Below are 11,596 nucleotides of genomic sequence, written 5' to 3'. Positions count from 1 at the left end.
AACGATGAACCAATAAAAGGTCAATTCCAGCTGGTTTTTTTTTTATCTCGATATCAAATCATTTCTGGGTAACAATTAAGTATCTTACTTTGATTTGTTTTTCAATTAAAATGGTCAACAACAACAAAAACAACCATTTGCTTCATAGTAAATAGCAACAACTGTCTGGAAGTCGTGTGAGTGGGGAGGGGCAAACTGAAAAATAGCTCTTATTGGCAGAGAGGTTTGGAACTCTCTTTCTTATTGGTCTATTAACTAATTTACCCAAAACTCTTGTCCTACCAAAACAGTCAGAATTTTCAGGTAGTCTTTTCAAACTACAGTGTTATTCTAACCTCATGGTATATAAATACTGTATATATTAAACACAGGAACATCGTGTTTTTGACTGCATTGGGCCTAGGGCTGTGATGGTCATGAAATGTTGTCGGTTATTGACCAGTAATTAACTGCCGGTCTCACGGTAATTGACCGTTAATTAACATAAACACACTTAGCATCTCCTGGCTTCCACACATACAAGCCACTGATGTAGACCTTTGGTACATCTACATTTTAAAAACTCCAATAAATCCATGTAATATAGTCTACACCTTCACAATAAATCCATGTAATATAGTCTACACCATCACAATAAATCCATGTAATACAGTCTACACCTTCACAATAAATCCATGTAATATAGTCTACACCTTCACAATAAATCCATGTAATATAGTCTACAACTTCACAATAAATCCATGTAATATAGTCTACACCATCACAATAAATCCATGTAATATAGTCTACACCATCACAATAAATCCATGTAATATGGTCTATCTACACCTTCACAATAAATCCATGTAATATAGTCTACCTACACCATCACAATAAATCCATGTAATATAGTCTACCTACACCTTCACAATAAATCCATGTAATATAGTCTACACCATCACAATAAATCCATGTAATATAGTCTACACCTTCACAATAAATCCATGTAATATAGTCTACACCATCACAATAAATCCATGTAATATAGTCTACACCATCACAATAAATCCATGTAATATAGTCTACACCTCCACAATGAATCCATGTAATATAGTCTACACCATCACAATAAATCCATGTAATATAGTCTACACCATCACAATGAATCCATGTAATATAGTCTACCTACAACATCACAATAAATCCATGTAATATAGTCTACCTACACCTTCACAATAAATCCATGTAATATAGTCTACCTACACCTTCACAATAAATCCATGTAATATAGTCTACCTACACATCCACAATGAATCCATGTAATATAGTCTACACCATCACAATAAATCCATGTAATATAGTCTACACCATCACAATGAATCCATGTAATATAGTCTACACCATCACAATAAATCCATGTAATATAGTCTACACCATCACAATAAATCCATGTAATATAGTCTACACCATCACAATAAATCCATGTAATATAGTCTACACCATCACAATAAATCCATATAATATAGTCTACACCATCACAATAAATCCATGTAATATAGTCTACACCATCACAATAAATCCATGTAATATAGTCTACACCATCACAATAAATCCATGTAATATAGTCTACACCATCACAATAAATCCATGTAATATAGTCTACACCATCACAATAAATCCATGTAATATAGTCTACACCATCACAATAAATCCATATAATATAGTCTACACCATCACAATAAATCCATGTAATATAGTCTACACCATCACAATAAATCCATGTAATATAGTCTACACCATCACAATAAATCCATGTAATATAGTCTACACCATCACAATAAATCCATGTAATATAGTCTACACCATCACAATAAATCCATGTAATATAGTCTACACCATCACAATAAATCCATGTAATATAGTCTACCTACACCTTCACAATAAATCCATGTAATATAGTCTACACCATCACAATAAATCCATGTAATATAGTCTACACCATCACAATAAATACATGTAATACAGTCTACATCTTCACAATAAATCCATGTAATATAGTCTACACACCATCACAATAAATCCATGTAATATAGTCTACCTACACCTTCACAATAAATCCATGTAATATAGTCTACACCATCACAATGAATCCATGTAATATAGTCTACCTACACCATCACAATAAATCCATGTAATATAGTCTACCTACACCTTCACAATAAATACATGTAATACAGTCTACCTACACCATCACAATAAATACATGTAATATAGTCTAGCTACACCATCACAATAAATCCATGTAATATAGTCTACACCATCACAATGAATCCATGTAATATAGTCTACACCATCGCAATAAATCCATGTAATATAGTCTACACCATCACAATAAATCCATGTAATATAGTCTACAACATCACAATAAATCCATGTAATATAGTCTACAACATCACAATAAATCCATGTAATATAGTCTACACCATCACAATAAATCCATGTAATATAGTCTACAACATCACAATAAATCCATGTAATATAGTCTACCTACACCTTCACAATAAATCCATGTAATACAGTCTACACCATCACAATAAATCCATGTAATATAGTCTACAACATCACAATAAATCCATGTAAAATAGTCTACACCATCACAATAAATCCATGTAATATAGTCTACACCATCGCAATAAATCCATGTAATATAGTCTACACCATCACAATAAATCCATGTAATATAGTCTACACCATCGCAATAAATGCATGTAATACAGTCTACATCATCACAATAAATCCATGTAATATAGTCTACCTACACCATCACAATAAATCCATGTGATATAGTCTACCTACACCATCACAATAAATCCATGTAATATAGTCTACACCATCACAATGAATCCATGTAATATAGTCTACACCTTCACAATAAATCCATGTAATATAGTCTACACCTTCACAATAAATCCATGTAATATAGTCTACACCATCACAATAAATCCATGTAATATAGTCTACACCATCACAATGAATCCATGTAATATAGTCTACACCTTCACAATAAATCCATGTAATATAGTCTACCTACACCATCACAATAAATCCATGTAATATAGTCTACACCTTCACAATAAATCCATGTAATATAGTCTACCTACACCTTCACAATAAATCCATGTAATATAGTCTACCTACACCTTCACAATGAATCCATGTAATATAGTCTACCTACACCTTCACAATAAATCCATGTAATATAGTCTACCTACACCTTCACAATAAATCCATGTAATATAGTCTACCTACACCTTCACAATGAATCCATGTAATATAGTCTACACCTTCACAATAAATCACAACCATCTCCTTTGTTTTGTTGACGTTGAGTGTGAGGTTATTTTCCTGACACCACACTCCGAGGGCCCTCACCTCCTCCCTGTAGGCTGCCTCGTCGTTGTTGGTAATGAAGCCTACCACTGTTGTGTCGTCCGCAAACTTGATAATTGAGTTGGAGGTGTGCGTGGCCACGCAGTCGTGGGTGAACAGGGACTACAGGAGAGGGCTCAGAACGCATGGATTTACAATTAAGACATCAGTCACTACAATAAAGACATCAGTCACTACAACTACAATAAAGACATCAGTCACTACAATAAAGACATCAGTCACTACAACTACAATAAAGACATCAGTCACTACAACTACAATAAAGACATCAGTCACTACAATAAAGACATCAGTCACTACAATAAAGACATCAGTCTGTTCAACTACAATAAAGACATCAGTCACTACAACTACAATAAAGACATCAGTCACTACAACTACAATAAAGACATCAGTCACTACAACTACAATAAAGACATCAGTCACTACAACTACAATAAAGACATCAGTCACTACAACTACAATAAAGACATCAGTCACTACAACTACAATAAAGACATCAGTCACTACAACTACAATAAAGACATCAGTCACTACAATAAAGACATCAGTCTGTTCAACTACAATAAAGACATCAGTCACTACAACTACAATAAAGACATCAGTCACTACAACTACAATAAAGACATCAGTCACTATAACTACAATAAAGACATCAGTCACTACAATAAAGACATCAGTCACTACAACTACAATAAAGACATCAGTCACTACAACTACAATAAAGACATCAGTCACTACAACTACAATAAAGACATCAGTCACTACAACTACAATAAAGACATCAGTCACTACAACTACAATAAAGACATCAGTCACTACAGCTACAATAAAGACATCAGTCTGTTCAACTACAATTAAGACATCAGTCACTACAACTACAATAAAGACATCAGTCACTACAATAAAGACATCAGTCACTACAACTACAATAAAGACATCAGTCACTACAATAAAGACATCAGTCTGTTCAACTACAATAAAGACATCAGTCACTATAACTACAATAAAGACATCAGTCACTACAATAAAGACATCAGTCACTACAACTACAATAAAGACATCAGTCACTACAACTACAATAAAGACATCAGTCACTACAACTACAATAAAGACATCAGTCACTACAACTACAATAAAGACATCAGTCACTACAATAAAGACATCAGTCTGTTCAACTACAATAAAGACATCAGTCACTACAACTACAATAAAGACATCAGTCACTACAACTACAATAAAGACATCAGTCACTATAACTACAATAAAGACATCAGTCACTACAATAAAGACATCAGTCACTACAACTACAATAAAGACATCAGTCACTACAACTACAATAAAGACATCAGTCACTACAACTACAATAAAGACATCAGTCACTACAACTACAATAAAGACATCAGTCACTACAACTACAATAAAGACATCAGTCACTACAGCTACAATAAAGACATCAGTCTGTTCAACTACAATTAAGACATCAGTCACTACAACTACAATAAAGACATCAGTCACTACAGCTACAATAAAGACATCAGTCTGTTCAACTACAATTAAGACATCAGTCACTACAACTACAATAAAGACATCAGTCACTACAACTACAATAAAGACATCAGTCACTACAACTACAATAAAGACATCAGTCACTACAACTACAATAAAGACATCAGTCACTACAACTACAATAAAGACATCAGTCACTACAACTACAATAAAGACATCAGTCACTACAGCTACAATAAAGACATCAGTCTGTTCAACTACAATTAAGACATCAGTCACTATAACTACAATAAAGACATCAGTCACTACAATAAAGACATCAGTCACTACAACTACAATAAAGACATCAGTCACTACAACTACAATAAAGACATCAGTCACTACAGCTACAATAAAGACATCAGTCACTACAATAAAGACATCAGTCACTACAATAGAGACATCAGTCACTACAACTACAATAAAGACATCAGTCTGTTCAACTACAATAAAGACATCAGTCACTACAACTACAATAAAGACATCAGTCACTACAACTACAATAAAGACATCAGTCACTACAACTACAATAAAGACATCAGTCACTACAACTACAATAAAGACATCAGTCACTACAGCTACAATAAAGACATCAGTCTGTTCAACTACAATTAAGACATCAGTCACTATAACTACAATAAAGACATCAGTCACTACAATAAAGACATCAGTCACTACAACTACAATAAAGACATCAGTCACTACAACTACAATAAAGACATCAGTCACTACAGCTACAATAAAGACATCAGTCACTACAATAAAGACATCAGTCACTACAATAGAGACATCAGTCACTACAACTACAATAAAGACATCAGTCTGTTCAACTACAATAAAGACATCAGTCACTACAACTACAATAACGACATCAGTCACTACAGCTACAATAAAGACATCAGTCACTACAATAAAGACATCAGTCACTACAACTACAATAAAGACATCAGTCTGTTCAACTACAATAAAGACATCAGTCACTACAATAAAGACATCAGTCACTACAACTACAATAAAGACATCAGTCACTACAACTACAATAAAGACATCAGTCACTACAACTACAATAAAGACATCAGTCACTACAACTACAATAAAGACATCAGTCACTACAACTACAATAAAGACATCAGTCACTACAATAAAGACATCAGTCACTACAACTACAATAAAGACATCAGTCACTACAACTACAATAAAGACATCAGTCACTACAACTACAATAAAGACATCAGTCACTACAACTACAATAAAGACATCAGTCACTACAACTACAATAAAGACATCAGTCACTACAATAAAGACATCAGTCACTACAATAAAGACATCAGTCACTACAACTACAATAAAGACATCAGTCACTACAACTACAATAAAGACATCAGTCACTACAACTACAATAAAGACATCAGTCACTACAACTACAATAAAGACATCAGTCACTACAACTACAATAAAGACATCAGTCACTACAATAAAGACATCAGTCACTACAACTACAATAAAGACATCAGTCACTACAACTACAATAAAGACATCAGTCACTACAACTACAATAAAGACATCAGTCACTACAACTACAATAAAGACATCAGTCACTACAATAAAGACATCAGTCACTACAACTACAATAAAGACATCAGTCACTACAACTACAAAAAGACATCAGTCACTACAACTACAATAAAGACATCAGTCACTACAACTACAATAAAGACATCAGTCACTACAACTACAATAAAGACATCAGTCACTACAACTACAATAAAGACATCAGTCACTACAACTACAATAAAGACATCAGTCACTACAATAAAGACATCAGTCACTACAACTACAATAAAGACATCAGTCACTACAACTACAATAAAGACATCAGTCACTACAACTACAATAAAGACATCAGTCACTACAACTACAATAAAGACATCAGTCACTACAACTACAATAAAGACATCAGTCACTACAACTACAAGACATCAGTCACTACAACTACAATAAAGACATCAGTCACTACAACTACAATAAAGACATCAGTCACTACAACTACAATAAAGACATCAGTCACTACAACTACAATAAAGACATCAGTCACTACAACTACAATAAAGACATCAGTCACTACAATAAAGACATCAGTCACTACAATAGAGACATCAGTCACTACAACTACAATAAAGACATCAGTCACTACAACTACAATAAAGACATCAGTCACTACAACTACAATAAAGACATCAGTCACTACAACTACAATAAAGACATCAGTCACTACAACTACAATAAAGACACCAGTCACTACAACTACAATAAAGACATCAGTCACTACAACTACAATAAAGACATCAGTCACTACAACTACAATAAAGACATCAGTCACTACAACTACAATAAAGACATCAGTCACTACAACTACAATAAAGACATCAGTCACTACAACTAAATAAAGACATCAGTCACTACACTACAATAAAGACATCAGACATCAGTCACTACAACTACAATAAAGACATCAGTCACTACAACTACAAAAAAGACATCAGTCACTACAACTACAATAAAGACATCAGTCACTACAACTACAATAAAGACATCAGTCACTACAACTACAATAAAGACATCAGTCACTACAACTACAATAAAGACATCAGTCACTACAGCTACAATAAAGACATCAGTCACTACAATAAAGACATCAGTCACTACAATAGAGACATCAGTCACTACAACTACAATAAAGACATCAGTCACTACAACTACAATAAAGACATCAGTCACTACAACTACAATAAAGACATCAGTCACTACAACTACAATAAAGACATCAGTCACTACAACTACAATAAAGACATCAGTCACTACAATAAAGACATCAGTCACTACAACTACAATAAAGACATCAGTCACTACAACTACAATAAAGACATCAGTCACTACAACTACAATAAAGACATCAGTCACTATAACTACAATAAAGACATCAGTCACTACAATAAAGACATCAGTCACTACAACTACAATAAAGACATCAGTCACTACAACTACAATAAAGACATCAGTCACTACAGCTACAATAAAGACATCAGTCACTACAATAAAGACATCAGTCACTACAATAGAGACATCAGTCACTACAACTACAATAAAGACATCAGTCACTACAACTACAATAAAGACATCAGTCACTACAGCTACAATAAAGACATCAGTCACTACAATAAAGACATCAGCCACTACAATAGAGACATCAGTCACTACAACTACAATAAAGACATCAGTCACTACAACTACAAAAAAGACATCAGTCACTACAACTACAATAAAGACATCAGTCACTACAACTACAATAAAGACATCAGTCACTACAGCTACAATAAAGACACCAGTCACTACACCTACAATAAAGACATCAGTCACTACAACTACAATAAAGACACCAGTCACTACAACTACAATAAAGACATCAGTCACTACAACTACAATAAAGACACCAGTCACTACAACTACAATAAAGACATCAGTCACTACAACTACAATAAAGACATCAGTCACTACAATAAAGACATCAGTCTGTTCAACTACAATAAAGACATCAGTCACTACAACTACAATAAAGACATCAGTCACTACAACTATAATAAAGACATCAGTCACTACAATAAAGACATCAGTCACTACAATAGAGACATCAGTCACTACAACTACAATAAAGACATCAGTCACTACAACTACAAAAAAGACATCAGTCACTACAACTACAATAAAGACATCAGTCACTACAACTACAATAAAGACATCAGTCACTACAGCTACAATAAAGACATCAGTCACTACAATAAAGACATCAGTCACTACAATAGAGACATCAGTCACTACAACTACAATAAAGACATCAGTCACTACAACTACAATAAAGACATCAGTCACTACAACTACAAAAAAGACATCAGTCACTACAACTACAATAAAGACATCAGTCACTACAACTACAATAACGACATCAGTCACTACAGCTACAATAAAGACATCAGTCACTACAATAAAGACATCAGTCACTACAACTACAAAAAAGACATCAGTCACTACAACTACAATAAAGACATCAGTCACTACAACTACAATAAAGACATCAGTCACTACAACTACAATAAAGACATCAGTCACTACAACTACAATAAAGACACCAGTCACTACACCTACAATAAAGACATCAGTCACTACAACTACAATAAAGACACCAGTCACTACAACTACAATAAAGACATCAGTCACTACAACTACAATAAAGACATCAGTCACTACAATAAAGACATCAGTCTGTTCAACTACAATAAAGACATCAGTCACTACAATAAAGACATCAGTCTGTTCAACTACAATAAAGACATCAGTCACTACAACTACAATAAAGACATCAGTCACTACAACTACAATAAAGACATCAGTCACTACAATAAAGACATCATTCACTACAACTACAATAAAGACATCAGTCTGTTCAACTACAATAAAGACATCAGTCACTACAACTACAATAAAGACATCAGTCACTACAACTACAATAAAGACATCAGTCTGTTCAACTACAATAAAGACTGTTTAAGTTACAGTGCATTCAGAAACTATTTTTGCTTGTTGTCCTTCTCCACATTTTGGTACCTTAAAGCCTTATTAGAGAATTGATTCAATTGTTTTTCTCTCATTAATCTACACACCCCATAATGACAAAACAAAAACAGACTTTTTGAAATGTATTAAATAAATAAACTGATATCACATTCACATAAGTATTCAGACCCTTTACTCATAAAGACATCAGTCACTACAACTACAATAAAGACATCAGTCACTACAATAAAGACATCAGTCACTACAACTACAAGAAAGACATCAGTCACTACAACTACAATAAAGACATCAGTCACTACAACTACAATAAAGACATCAGTCACTACAATAAAGACATCAGTCACTACAATAAAGACATCAGTCACTACAACTACAATAAAGACATCAGTCACTACAGCTACAATAAAGACATCAGTCACTACAATAAAGACATCAGTCACTACAATAGAGACATCAGTCACTACAACTACAATAAAGACATCAGTCACTACAACTACAATAAAGACATCAGTCACTACAGCTACAATAAAGACATCAGTCACTACAATAAAGACATCAGTCACTACAATAGAGACATCAGTCACTACAACTACAATAAAGACATCAGTCACTACAACTACAAAAAAGACATCAGTCACTACAACTACAATAAAGACATCAGTCACTACAGCTACAATAAAGACACCAGTCACTACACCTACAATAAAGACATCAGTCACTACAACTACAATAAAGACACCAGTCACTACAACTACAATAAAGACATCAGTCACTACAACTACAATAAAGACACCAGTCACTACAACTACAATAAAGACATCAGTCACTACAACTACAATAAAGACATCAGTCACTACAACTACAATAAAGACATCAGTCACTACAATAAAGACATCAGTCTGTTCAACTACAATAAAGACATCAGTCACTACAACTACAATAAAGACATCAGTCACTACAATAGAGACATCAGTCACTACAACTACAATAAAGACATCAGTCACTACAACTACAAAAAAGACATCAGTCACTACAACTACAATAAAGACATCAGTCACTACAGCTACAATAAAGACATCAGTCACTACAATAAAGACATCAGTCACTACAATAGAGACATCAGTCACTACAACTACAATAAAGACATCAGTCACTACAACTACAATAAAGACATCAGTCACTACAACTTCAAAAAAGACATCAGTCACTACAACTACAATAAAGACATCAGTCACTACAACTACAATAACGACATCAGTCACTACAGCTACAATAAAGACATCAGTCACTACAATAAAGACATCAGTCACTACAATAGAGACATCAGTCACTACAACTACAAAAAAGACATCAGTCACTACAACTACAATAAAGACATCAGTCACTACAACTACAATAACGACATCAGTCACTACAGCTACAATAAAGACATCAGTCACTACAATAAAGACATCAGTCACTACAACTACAATAAAGACATCAGTCACTACAACTACAATAAAGACATCAGTCACTACAACTACAATAAAGACATCAGTCACTACAACTACAATAAAGACATCAGTCACTACAATAAAGACATCAGTCTGTTCAACTACAATAAAGACATCAGTCTGTTCAACTACAATAAAGACTGTTTAAGTTACAGTGCATTCAGAAACTATTTTTGCTTGTTGTCCTTCTCCACATTTTGGTACCTTAAAGCCTTATTAGAGAATTGATTCAATTGTTTTTCTCTCATTAATCTACACACCCCATAATGACAAAACAAAAACAGACTTTTTGAAATGTATTAAATAAATAAACTGATATCACATTCACATAAATATTCAGACCCTTTACTCAGTACTTTGTTGAAGCGTCTTTGGCAGCGATTACAGCCTCAAGTCTTCTTGGGTATGATGCTACCAGCTTGGCACACCTGTATTTGGGGAGTTTCTCCCATTCTTCTCTGCAGATCCTCTCAAGCTTTGTCAGGTTGGATGGGGAG

General features: G+C 33.8%; 1 protein-coding gene across 1 annotated transcript in view; it reads left to right on the top strand.

The window, feature by feature from the left end:
• The window catches only part of LOC118380958 (HBS1-like protein), a 9,711-nt gene extending 9,682 nt beyond the window's left edge, over positions 1–29 (top strand). The window contains exon 7 of the mRNA XM_052506579.1: positions 1–29. This exon is cut by the window's left edge and continues 919 nt beyond it. The gene's annotated coding sequence lies outside the window, so the exon portion shown is untranslated.
• Positions 30–11,596: the final 11,567 nt, after the last annotated feature.

Source organism: Oncorhynchus keta, unplaced genomic scaffold (assembly GCF_023373465.1).
Source record: "Oncorhynchus keta strain PuntledgeMale-10-30-2019 unplaced genomic scaffold, Oket_V2 Un_contig_26711_pilon_pilon, whole genome shotgun sequence".
NCBI lineage: Eukaryota > Metazoa > Chordata > Actinopteri > Salmoniformes > Salmonidae > Oncorhynchus > Oncorhynchus keta.
Note: the sequence above shows the minus strand (reverse complement) of the source record. Positions and strands in the feature narration are given on the sequence as shown.